This window comes from Octodon degus, unplaced genomic scaffold (assembly GCF_000260255.1).
Source record: "Octodon degus isolate 3935 unplaced genomic scaffold, OctDeg1.0 scaffold00245, whole genome shotgun sequence".
Taxonomy (NCBI): Eukaryota; Metazoa; Chordata; class Mammalia; order Rodentia; family Octodontidae; genus Octodon; species Octodon degus.
Genome location: NW_004524821.1, coordinates 1,513,811 through 1,526,207, shown reverse-complemented (window position 1 = coordinate 1,526,207; position 12,397 = coordinate 1,513,811). Strand labels below are relative to the sequence as shown.

The 12,397-nt window shown below is 52.1% G+C and overlaps 1 protein-coding gene across 1 annotated transcript in view; it reads right to left on the bottom strand.

Moving 5' to 3' along the window:
- Hivep3 (human immunodeficiency virus type I enhancer binding protein 3) overlaps positions 1–12,397 on the bottom strand; it is a 464,424-nt gene that overhangs the window by 106,722 nt on the left and 345,305 nt on the right. The gene's annotated exons all lie outside the window — the stretch shown is intronic.

Below are 12,397 nucleotides of genomic sequence, written 5' to 3'. Positions count from 1 at the left end.
GCCGGCGGCGGCGGGCGCGGCTCGGAGCCGCCCCACGGCCGCTTGGAAGCTCCTTATTTGGGCAGTGATGTCAGGGGAAGTCGCAGGGGCCGGACCACCCACTTCTTTCCATTCACTCCCCAGAGTTTCCTGTCGCCCAGCACGGGGACCCCGCAGTCTGCCTGAGCGCCTACCCAGCCCGCTGGGCATGGGCGTGCCCGGCTCGAGCGCGGCGGGCTGCGGAGAGGCCCGGGCCGCCGGGGTCGCTGAGGGGCGGGCGCGGTGGGCGCGGTTGGGATAGGAGTGGGGAGGGGGTCCTCGCTGGGGAATCCCCGGCTCGGCGGCCGCGGGAGGGTCTGCGCGGCGGCCTCCTCGGTGACAGCCAGTGCCACTCCGGGCGCTGCCCCGCCCCCCGCGCCGCCCCGCGCCCTCGGTCATTTCCTCGGGGGGGGGTGGGGGTTGACGGGGAAGCCCCAGTGGCGGCCGTGGGGCCCTGTCGCGCAGAGCCACGCCTTGGCAGCACCGGGCCGGTGGGCATCCATCTTCGTATCCAAAGGACTTGGTTCCTGTAGCCTTGCTACCAGGTTCCAGCCCTGCTTCGGGAAGCCCGCGCCTCCTCCGTCGGGAATCTGCTTTAATGAATGTGGCTGGAGCAGAGCTGGCTTGCCCCCGGCATCCTTGGGCTCCTGCCCAGAATGGGGGTGGGGCACCCGGGGCTTCTCAACCTCCGGACTTTACCCTGCTGGATCCCAGGGCTTGGACCTGAGGCACTCGTGTCCATCCTCTAGCCCCAGCATGAAGGATCTTTGAGCCAAGCCCTACCAGCCTGCAGTGTCCAAGGCCTCTTGCCCACACCGTGCTCTACAGTTTACAGATGCCTGCTTGAGAGGTTCAGACACATCAGGTTGTTTGCCGTGGCCAACCCTTTGCCTCAGGTAAAATAGAACTCATTCTGGCATTGACCCTCAGAACAGCTCAGGAGGAGGTTGCAGGGGATTAGGTGAACAGGTTGCAGTATATGAGGACTGGACTCTCTCTCGCTCGCTCACTCGCTCACTGGGTCAAGACAGTGTCTAAGGACCCACAGGGCACTACTGTGGAGAATGCTGCTGGTGGCTTCCAGGAAGGATCCTTGGAGTTTCCTGCCTTATTTTGTTTCTGAAGTGATGGCCTCAAATTCTCTGGCCACAAGGGACAGGGTTAGAGGTCCTGGTTATTTCTGTGCTTTTCTGTAGCAACCTCCAGAGGAGCCATTCTCTTCTCTTCAAAGCCTGGGCAGAGCAGACCACCATCTCCATTGAAAGAACCCTCACCTTCTAAGGGGCACCACACTCATAGACACCAGAGGAGGAAACCATGGCTCCAGGGCATGCAGGGAGTGAAGGCAGATGTGACAAGAGCTGGACATGAGCCCACACACTCACATAACTGCTCACCCCTCAACAGTTGCCAAACCTCTAGCTGTTCTGTGGACTCTCACCCATTTCCTCCAGCTTCTACCAGCTCCTAATACCACCTGGTATCAAACCTTCCCTTGAGAGAAGTCCTTCCTTGAGTAGGGCAACTGCGCCCCTGCCCCCAAGATCCTTGCCCCACTCTATTCCTGCCTTGAGCTCCCCATTCATGGAAGAGGAGGTGGGTCCTTTATAGAATTCATATCCCCCAAAGGGTGACTTTAGCTGCTCACACAAAGGCTCAAAGAAAAAGCTTACTCCTGGTCAGGGCTGAGTGGGTGTCCTCCACCCTTTGAGCAGTGGCCTGGCCCACCACTCTGCTGTGTCTCCACAGGCCAGTCATGGGTTTCTGCCTCCCCTGCACCCTCCTCACCCAGTGTGGTTGGCTGTGAGGGTCCTGCCCACCCTCCAGGAAGAACTAGGGGGAACTTTCCACTTTGATTTTTCTTACCAATCAGGACTGATTTCACAGAAGTGTGTTAAGTAGATGGATGTTCTGGGGAGCAAATTGAAAGGCAGGAGAAACAGACTTAATTGTCTCAGAACCATAGTGGAGGTTACAGTGATCCTTGTTAGGGGCAGAGTGGAAAGTCTCTCAGTGACGGTCACTCACTGGCCTGGATACTCAAGTGTGTAGGCCACATGCCTGCTCTGGAAAAGCTGCCCTGGAAGCTTCTTTCTTTGGACTTCTCCTCTGTCCTACCTTTCCTTGACTTGTTTTTCTGTGATTTGTCTCCCTCCTCCTTTCCCTTGGAAAACTCCTCTGCAGCCTTCAGGCATCCCAGGGCGTCCCCATGCCAACCTCCAAACACACATAATTCTGAACTAGCCACAGCAAGGTAACTCCCACAGCAAGGGAGGGAAGTCATTGAGCATCTGTGCTGTAGCAGACACAGCTGTCCTTGGCTACTTTGGAACCACACAGGGCTCCCCTGCTGTGACTGTCCTCCAACTCCTCCCACAACCAAGGCCACCTGATCCCACCCCAGCTCTGGGGCTACTTCTCACAGAGGCCAAATCTTCAAGACTCTGGCCTGAGAACTCAGGGACACAGGCTGCACTAGCAGCCCGGGGCACCATTCCCACCCAGTAGCTGGATAGGACACAATGTAGAAGGCAGATGGTGCCAGGTGTCATTTCCTTCCTATCAGCACCAGCCCTTGCATGTAGCTGGGCTAGGTCTTGAGAAAGTCCCAGCATTTGACCCTGGGGCCTTCTCACATTCCTTCATTCCTCAGACATGAATCAGGCACCTTCCCTATGCTGGGAACATGCAATACACAAGTCTGAGTCCTGGGAGCTCCATCGATGGACAGAGATTGATGCATAAGTAGATGTTCTGAAGCAACTTGCTAAATACTACTCTGCTCTTTACCAAGCTTAGGAGAGGAGGGGACAGCATGAGGGATGGGAGAGTAAGATTGCTTCTACTGTAAGGGCTACTATTCAAGATCATGGTTCAGGTGTCCCAGGCAAAAATACTGAATGCTTGTTTCCATGGAAATGATACACACACACACACACACACACACACACACACACACACACGCGCGCGCGCGCGCGCGCATGCTTTGATTCTGTTGTAGAGCCAGTATGAAGCTATAGAAACTTCATAGGCTGAAAGACATTGGAGCAGAGGGTAGGGTTGGCATCTCATTTGCCACTTAAAAGGCTGTCTCCATGTGAAATTTTGTTTGCAGCTCCTAACAACCAAATTGCAGATACACTTTTAGAACACACTGTCATTCCTAAGGAGCCAGGAATTGCCACCATGGTCTTGGGAGCATTTTCAGGGTGGGGATGAACAATAGGCCCTCTAGGTTATATAAGCTTAGGTGTTAACCCTACCAACTTCCCCTTCACCTCTCATCCCCTTGGTTATCATTTTTTTGGATTCAAAGAATCTGATTGCATTATCATTTTGTGTGTGTGTGTGTGTGTGTGTGTGTGTGTGTGTGTGTGTGATTATCTCCTTTCTCTTGGAGCAGAGACCCAGTGTCCCCCTCATTGCCAGGACTGTGCTTCCAGCTTCCTGACTCAGTCCTCAATCTGATGACAGCAGAGGCCCTGTACCCACAGCGCAGTGATGCACTTACTGTGTGGCCTTGGCACAGAACTGAATTTTGGTGGTCTTGCCTTCCTCATTCTAAAGCTTGTTATAATGTTTTAACAAGGCACTGCAAAAAAGCCCTTAATAAAGCCCTTAGTGCCCAGAAGGGACTCAACAAATGATAGCAGTATTAATTTGCTCCCATTGAGTCATTCTCTTCTCCTCTGGTTTTCTTCATTATTGGGGGTACCCATTATGACAAGCTAGAAACTCAAATCCCTCATGCATCCCTGCTGCCCAGTTTCAGCCACCACCAAGGTGCAGGAGCCTGCTTCCCAGTGTTTGGTCCAGCCGCTTCAGTCCACCCAGTGTATAGGAGAAACTCTCTAAGATAAATTCAGTGGGGGCCCTGTCCAGAAAACTGCTCTACATTGTGTCCATAATAGGAGAGCCTCAGGTCCCCTAAGCTTCCTGTCTTTAAGCCTCCCCCCACTGCATCATTCTTGTCTACTCTTCACTCCCACTGTGCGGAATTGCTCAGCGTCAGGTACACGGTGCACATGTTTCTGTCCTGGTCTCTTCCCCCTAGGAGCATGGTTGGCTTCTACGCAGGCTTCCAGTTGGCTAAGAGGACAATTCTCTCCCTAATCTCCTCTGGGCTCCCAAGTATCACTGGGTGCTTCCTTCCCTGTGATCACCCAGCATGTGACACCGACTGTGCAGGCTTTGGCCCCTCTGTGGAGCTACTTCTTAATGGACCTCTTGTCACTTCAGATCCTGTTTCTGTGTGCACAACCATACCTCAGCTCCAGAATGATCACAGGTGTGCACAGCGTGCTGGCAGATACCTTTCTGCCCTTATAACTATCTTGTCCAGTAAGTCAACCTCAAGAGCCCTACTAGCCTCAAAGTCACTTACTAGTTTCCTCATGACAAATGTCTCCTCTTTTCCTACACTTTGGGCTGAGTTTCTGTCCCAGCCTGAGCCGTGGGACAGTCTCATTCTGATTTCTGAGGCGTCTCACAAGCCTGTGGGCTGCAGGTATGGAAGCCAAGGCTTTTGGTTCCAAGAAATTAGATTTGTCCAGCCACACTCCCCTGGCAGCTATGAGAAGAGGTGTACCCAAGTCCAGAGACCTTCAAGATCACCAATAAAAACACCTACTCTGTGTGGCTTTGCAGCAGAGCATCAACTCCTGAGGCTTGGATTCAGATAGGCACGGGTGCTGACCCTGTCCTGACAGTACTGCTTAGCGTCCCAGTGCCTCAGTTTTCACAGCTATAAAGTGGGGAAGATAGCAAGTCTTGGGGAGGGATTATGAGTATTAAATGAGAGCTAGTGAAATGAAAGGATAAAATGCAATAAAGGTGGTTTGTGTAGTCACAGCTAGATCCCCAGTGCAGCAGTGTTAAGGGGTGGGGCTGGAGAAATGACCACATCATGAGGCAGCAATCTTAACAGAGATGATCCTGAGGAAAGCACACAGCAGAATGGCTGGCAGGAGCTGAGACCAGGCAGAGTAAGTAGATCAATGGGGACATGACTTTGAAAAGTGCAGCTTGTCCCCTGCCCCTTCCTCTCTGTCTCAGTCTCTCTCTCTCTCTCTCTCTCTCTCTCTCTCTCTGTCTCTCTCTCTCTCTCTCTGTCTCTCTCTCCCCCACTTCTTAGCTGCCAAAAGATAAGCTGATTTCCTCCACCATGCCCTTCTGCCATAAGATTTCTGTATCACCATAGGCTAAGAGCAATGGAGCTAGCAGACCATGGGCTAAAACCCCTAAAACCATGAGCCAAAAAAAAAAGAAAGAAAAAAGAAAAAGAAAGAAGATTTCCTCTTTAGGTTGTGATTCTCAGGTCACAGCTACACAAAGCTGTTTCATACCCCTCGTCCATCATACCTGAACTACTGTAGGGGACATGGATGTGTAAGGCTTTTCAATAGCTCCTAATGTGAAGGAAAGGGGAGGGATGAGAAATTAGACCCCATAAACATTCACAAAAGGAAAATAGTGGCAGGTATGAGAAGAAAGAACTCTAGAAATAGCAAGGAGAGAAATTTGGAGGTGGATTTCTGCCCCACCCCACTGTGTGACCTTCATCTGACAGTAATTGACACTGTGCATGTGTTTTAGTCACCTTCTCATTGCTGGCCCAGGACGATGGGTCCAGGTGGCATATGGGCCACAAGTGGACAGGAAGAAATCTGAAGTTTGGACAAATCCCATGCTCAGACAGCTCCCAGTCCAGTTCCAGAGAGGCCTTGCACACTATGGAAAGTAACTATGACAACAGTGAACAGAAGGAGAGAACAGTGTGGAAGACACAGGAGGCAGAGCCGAGCATGCGCGGGATGGCACTTCGTGAGTCTACTTTCAGGGCAATAATGAAGGGACTAGAAGTCTGGCTCCAGCACTGCTCAGATTCCATGCTTACCAAGGCAGGAAGAAAGCTCCAGCCCTCTGTCTTCAGCCTGGGAGTCTTTCCACCTGGAGTCGCACCCAGGGAAGAGCCATGCCTGAGGAGCACGCCTCATTTGTCCCTAAAGACAATGCGACCCTTCATGCTCTAAGCCTCACTTACACTGCTCCTTTTCTCTGAAGCACTTCCCATGCTTCTGTTCCTCCCCCACCCCTTGCAATCAGCCCCTCTATTAGCCCTTCTGAGCATTTAGCAAACTCACTCTGTGAGACCTCTTTCAAATGTCCTGTTTTTCTTATTTTTTCCTGACTGACTCTCAGCCTCAGCAGAATTTAAAGTCCCCTCCTCCATGTCCCCATAAAGTGATTAGCACACACCAGCAAGGCCTCCATCATATTCCAGCCAGATATATGATTCTGCTGCTCCTGCTCAGTCAGGAGAGCTCTGAGTGTCTGTGCTTGCTTGGAGCCTAGGAGGTGCTTAGTTGGCAGGGCACCAAAAGCCTTCTTGGGCTTCCCACAGCAAGGTGGGGCCCCGCAGCGGTGCCACATAGCCTGAGAGTGAGGCGAAGCCTCCATTCATCCCTAGGAACTCTGGACTCTTACCATAACTAGCCACAACCCTGTGGCCTGAAAACAAGCAAGCCTCTCGAGGCTGTCTTTAGGTCCTGTTTTATTTCCTGCACATTGCTCCTAAAATCACCCTTTACTGTGACCAGAAGGATGGGAATCTCAGCAGGTCTCCTGAGGTACCTAGCTGTGCACTGTTGAGTGAGTGCCGAGTCAGGTGAACTTGAGAGCAGAGGCGACGTCCCCAAGCGTGGCTAGCTGGAGGAAGTGAGGAGCTCTGGGAAGCACAAGGCAGACAAACACACGGCTTTGGTGGAGGGTGTGGGTTTGTAGGGCAGCAGCTGGGAGGGCAAATCTTATGGACCACCTTAATTGGCCAATGGGTGGCCGAATATTTGGCCAAGTATTATTCTAGGGCTGCCTGTGAGGGCATCTCTGGATGAGATTAACATTTCAGTCAGCAGCCTGAGTAAAGCAGATTGCCTCCCTAAAATCAGGGAGCAAGTTTTTGAGTGAGCTGAGGTCCTGCAGAGAACAAAATAGCCTTCTCAGAGGGAACTCCCCCAGCCATTGAGCTGAATTTTGGGTCATTCTAGTCCTCAGACTCAGGATAAGACACTGGCTCTTTTCTGGTCTTACTAGAACTTGGAGCTTTGGTGCTCTTGGTTGTCAGATTGCAGGCTTAGACTACAGCTACAGCATCCTGGTCTCTAGCTAACTGCACGCAGATCTCAGAACATCTCAGCCTCCATACCTGCAGCATGCATGCATGTGTGTGTGTGTGTGTGTGTGTGTGTGTGTACACACATGTGCACATGTATCTATATATCTCCAAACCCCAACACAGATGGCTGAAGTCTGAATTCCCCTGGATGCTAGGAAACCCCTGTATTCCTCTTACAGAGCCCCACTTCTACAGCAGTTCCCTGAAATGAATGAGCACTGCCCTCCCCTATGTGGGTCCTACTCACCTGGTAGTGCCTCTGCATTCCTCTGCAGAGCCCTTACACTCAGTATGGGGCCCGCCATCTGAGTAAACACAGACTTCACACTTTGCACGTGTCTTAGTTCCTAACTCATTGCTGGGACAAAATACTGGATACTCACAAGTTAAAGGAGGAAAGTTTACTTTGGCCCACAGTTTGTAAGTTTCAATCCATAGTCAGCTAGTTCTCAAGCAGGCATGGCAGAAGAGCATGACGGAGGAGAAACAGCTTATGGCACAACAGGTAGGAAGCAGTAAGTTGGCAGGGGAGGAGGGACACACAATCTCCTTCCAGGCCACGTCCACAGTGACCTCCCTCTTCCCACACCCAGCTATAAGCCCATCGATGGACTAATCCAGTATCACACACCATGAACCAGTCACCTCCCCAGAGCCCACCTATGAGTGTGTGAGGCTCTGGGGTGCAATTTGATATAAGTCATAACAGTGTAGCTCTTGATAGATCTTGGCACAATTGTACTCATACTTTCATGTCACCCTAAGGCTCTGTGAGAGGCAGCAGAGGGCTCATCAGCCCCCCTTACCACATGAACAGAGGTCTAGAGAGGCTTTGGAAGCAGTCCTGGGAGTGTGCCCCTGTGTCCATGTAATTCGGGGGGGGCGTGACCAGGGTTTTACAAGGGTAGGCAATGTCTCTGTTCCTCAAATCCATGCATTTGGTAAGACATCAGCTTCTATAGTCAGGCTCTGTTCTACAGAGTTGGAGCACATCAGTGACAAAGTAAACGCAAACCCCTGACCCCATGGAAGTTACATTCTAGAGGAAAGAGATGAGAAAGAAGAAACAGAACAGATAAGTAAATTAGATAGAGTAGAAGCAGGAGCTGTGTTCTGTGGTGATGAGATAGAACCAACACAGCAAGCAGATCAGGAATGTGGGGTGGGTTGTGTCATGTACTTAAATAGGGTAGCTAGAATAAGCCTCAGGCGCAGGTGGCATGTGAACTATGACTTGAAGTCATGTGGACGTGAGCAAAGCTGTTAAGGGCAAAGGGAACCACTGGTGCAAAGGCCCTGTGACGTCAGGCGCACTGCGGGGACCTTGGGGGCCACTGTGAGAATGATGGCTCTGGGGCTACTAAAAGGGAGGTCAGAGAAGGGCTCTTGTGGACTCCACTTGCCCCGAGCATAGAGCACAGCCTGGGCTGACTGTACGAGACTGAGTAGGCCTGTGTGCGGAGGGCACAGATGAAGACGAGGTGGAAAGGTGTTTTCCTGGGTTGTCACCCCTTCAGATACAGCCTGTGTCACCAAGTTCCCATCTGCATCACTCCTATGGGCTTGTTTGTTGCTGCCCAAATTTGGAGTTGGGCTCCAAACCTGCTGAAACCCTCCCTGGGGGGATGACACTGGACAAGGTGTTTAATTTCCTAGGGGAAGCTTTCAATGCCAAAGTCAGAAAAAAAAGCAGCTCCTGAGAGAGGGCAGGCCTCTTCCCACCCTAACCTCACAAGTACCAGCTCAGGGGATTTGTGAAGCATTCACAGGTCAAGGCCAGGAGATGTCCCAGGGAGACAGCAGAGTGCTGGCCTTGATGTTGTTCGGTTCTGATCGCCGCTCAGCCTCAACAGAGCAGGGCTCCACTTCTCAGCTACACTTGACAGCTGTAAGGATCAGATCCGCCTGTGAAGCCTCCATGAAGTTGTAGTCAACAGCCTAATTTTAGACTGAGCATCTGCTCTCCCATCCCAGAGAGGCTATTCTGTCTGGGATACACTCCTTCTGGAATTGCCAGAGGAATGAATCCTGACTAGATACAGACACTGGGGTGTCCAAATCAGAGCTGGCCAACAGGTGCTGCTGTGGGGAGGGCTCACAGGAGCCCCGTTACACCTGCACACTTCATGTCCACCTATCTGGGGGCCCATCTTACAGCCAATGGCCACAGTCCTGAGGGTGCCATCTTGGATTTCCATTTCCATTCAGCTGTCTCTGAAAGCTGGCTGCCCACATGGGGGTCTGCCTCAAGGAGAAGGAGGCCTCCAGAATAGGGTGGCTTCTGTCCATCCCCACAGCCCCAGCCATCTGCTCCAGACCAGCACAGCCCAGGAGGACAGAGAGCAGGAGAACAGAAGGAAGGGCTGAGTGGTGTCTGAGATTCCCAGGAATGTCCTCAGAGCATCTGGGAGTTGAGTTTTGGGGAGTAGCGTAGGTGCGTGTGAGCAGAAAAGCCAGAACAGACCACTAAAGCAGAGAAGGGGCATGGAGGTGCTGGCAGGGGTGATGAATATTCCAGAATGCCTCAGGGAAGGTGGAGGAGAGAGTGGGGAGAAGGGGTGGGGTGGCAGGCTGTTGAGTGCAGCTGCAATGGGCCATACTCCAGGCCTACGAGTGGGGTTCACGTCTGCAGGTGGGGTACTGTGGGGGGTGCTTAGTGTATGTTTGGACAGATGGATGGGAAACCCATATCCTTCCCAGCTGGGACAGCCATCTTCCTGTGTCTTTCCCACACGGTCTGTCATCCTTTAGGGTTTTCCTCCACCCCCAGCACACACAGAGCTGATCCCAAGTGCACAACAGGCCAGTGCACCCAGCCCCTGCGCACCTCCTGGCACTGCCTCCTCCCTCCTGGCCAGCAGGACCACTGCTCAGTCCTCACCCCAACCCACAGGTCCCACAGCAGCTTTCCCTTTGCCTCTCTGCACTTGGCACATGGGTGCCATTATCTTCTTCCAAAATGACCCCACACTCCAATAGGCCTCTGACTACCTCAGCACAGACCTGAGGGCATATGGGAAGTCTAAAGCTATGGGGAAACCCTGCCCTCTTGGCAAGGGCTTACTCTTCATCACTTCATTCACTTCCCCTAACAACACTTTAAGGTGCTTGTTATTTGTCCTCTCATCAATGAAGAAGAGAGGCTGATGAGCTTAACTTGGGCTTGGCCACAGAGCCAGGAAGTGGTAGAGATGAGGTCTGTGTGCACGCTACCTCCCTCTCCCACCTGGCTCTCCCAGAGTCTGAACAGCTGATGCCCAGAGCAGAGGTGGTCAGGACATCTGGCCAGGGTGGGGAGGGAGGCTGGAGTGAGGAAGAGGAAGAGGCCTTGCCCAGGGCTCCTGCCTTGATACCTTTGAGAAAGAAGGAGTTAAAAGCTTATGTAAAGAGATTTGCAAATAGAATCTACAAAACAACATTTGGATGATTTAAGTGTTAAGGAATCAGAACCATATGGATTAAATGTCCCTGACGTTACGTATGGTTTAAAAATTAGAAGGGAATGTACTGGGAACACACACACACACACACACACACACACACACACACACACACACACAATGTAAGGCAAGACCACATTTTTAGCTTTGTGGACATGGACTTATTTGAAAAATATAAACCAGCAGTCCTCCAACTTCTATCATGTCAGCCCTCTCCTTTTCCCCCTTCTCTCCCACCCAGGAGCTCAGCTCCCTCAGGGCCCAGCCTGAGAAAGAGACTTCTCAGAATGGCAGGCTAGATGCTCTAACCACAGGACAGTTGGAGCCAAACAGCTGGGCCAGGAACAGCTGGGATTGCCCAGTGGCCAGATGGGGGCCTCAGGTGCAGCGAGATCAGGAGAATGTAATTTCCCAGGGGTGGGGGCTGGAGGTATTTCATAAGGAGGATGCTGAGCAGCCCAAGGAGGAGAGAACACCTGCATGGCCAGCGAGCCCCCGTCGTTAGAACTTCTCCCAGCACTGCCCCCATTTCAGAGGAAGGGCAGTTGGGGTTGGGGGAGCCCAGGCTCTGCCTAGTTAGCAGATGGTGAAACAGATCATAGCATAAGCTTCCTGGTCACACACCTAGCACTTGTCCCCACCACGCTTACAGCTCAATGTAAACTGAAACCATGAGCATGCATCTAGTTTCTCTTTACTTTAGGCAGTTTTTTAAAATGATGGTATAGCCGGGTATAGAGGCACGTGCCTAGAACGCCCACACTTAGGAGGCTGAGGCAGGAGGACCACTGTGAGATTTAGGCCAAGCTGGGCTACATAGTGAGTTCAAGTTCAGCTTACATTACAAAGTGAGACCTTGTCTTGAAAAACCAAAAAAATTAAATAAATAAATAAATAAATAAATAAACAAATAAACAGTGAGATCCTGTCTCAAAAAAAGAGACGGTGCCTTGCAGCTGAAGGCTTATCTGGCTGGACACCTAGTAGACTCCTCCACAGGAATACAGCAGATCCGGCTGTGCATGCAAGCGCATGTGGCACTGAGAGCAGGGATGGCATTGCGCTGCACTGGGAAAAGCCAGAATGGCAGAAATATCCCAATCACGTCCTGGTGGACGGCAGAGAGGGTGAGAACAAGGCTCCAGTGTGCCAGGTATTGGGCCCTGTGTCAGGAGCTGGGGCCCTGAACCTCACCTGGCCTGTGCTCACGGTCGGGCTGTCTTTCTTCTGCAGTAGGAAAGAGCCACTGAGCCTGCATTTCCTACCCGGCGCCTGTCCCCAGGCCCAGTTGGTCTGGCACTGACCCTCCCCAGAGGTGGCAGGACAGAGGCAGAAGCAAGCTTCTCAGGAGACTTAAACGCCACACAGAGACAGGTCCAGCCTGGCACCAGGCGGGTGACACTGAGTCTTGCCCAGCTAGGCCCCTAGACACCAGGCCACAGCCTGACACTTGTTCAGTGATCCTGAAACTAAGCAGGGGAGGAAGTAGAAGGAGACACAGAGGCGCCATTACTTCCTCTCTTCTCTTGCCTGCAACCTTCATGTCTGCCGTTAGCATAGACACCAGGCAAGGCCTTCTCTGGTGACACTCGGCCTGATCAGGGAGCCATGCTGCCAGCCTGCCTGGATCACTCAGGGTGCTAAGCTGAGTCTGGGCTATTTCATGGACATGACATTGTCAGAGCAGGAATGAGGATGCAGGGCTACTGGCAGCAGGCCAGTCTCCAGCTCTGTGACATCTGCTCTAACACCGTTTTTTTTTTTT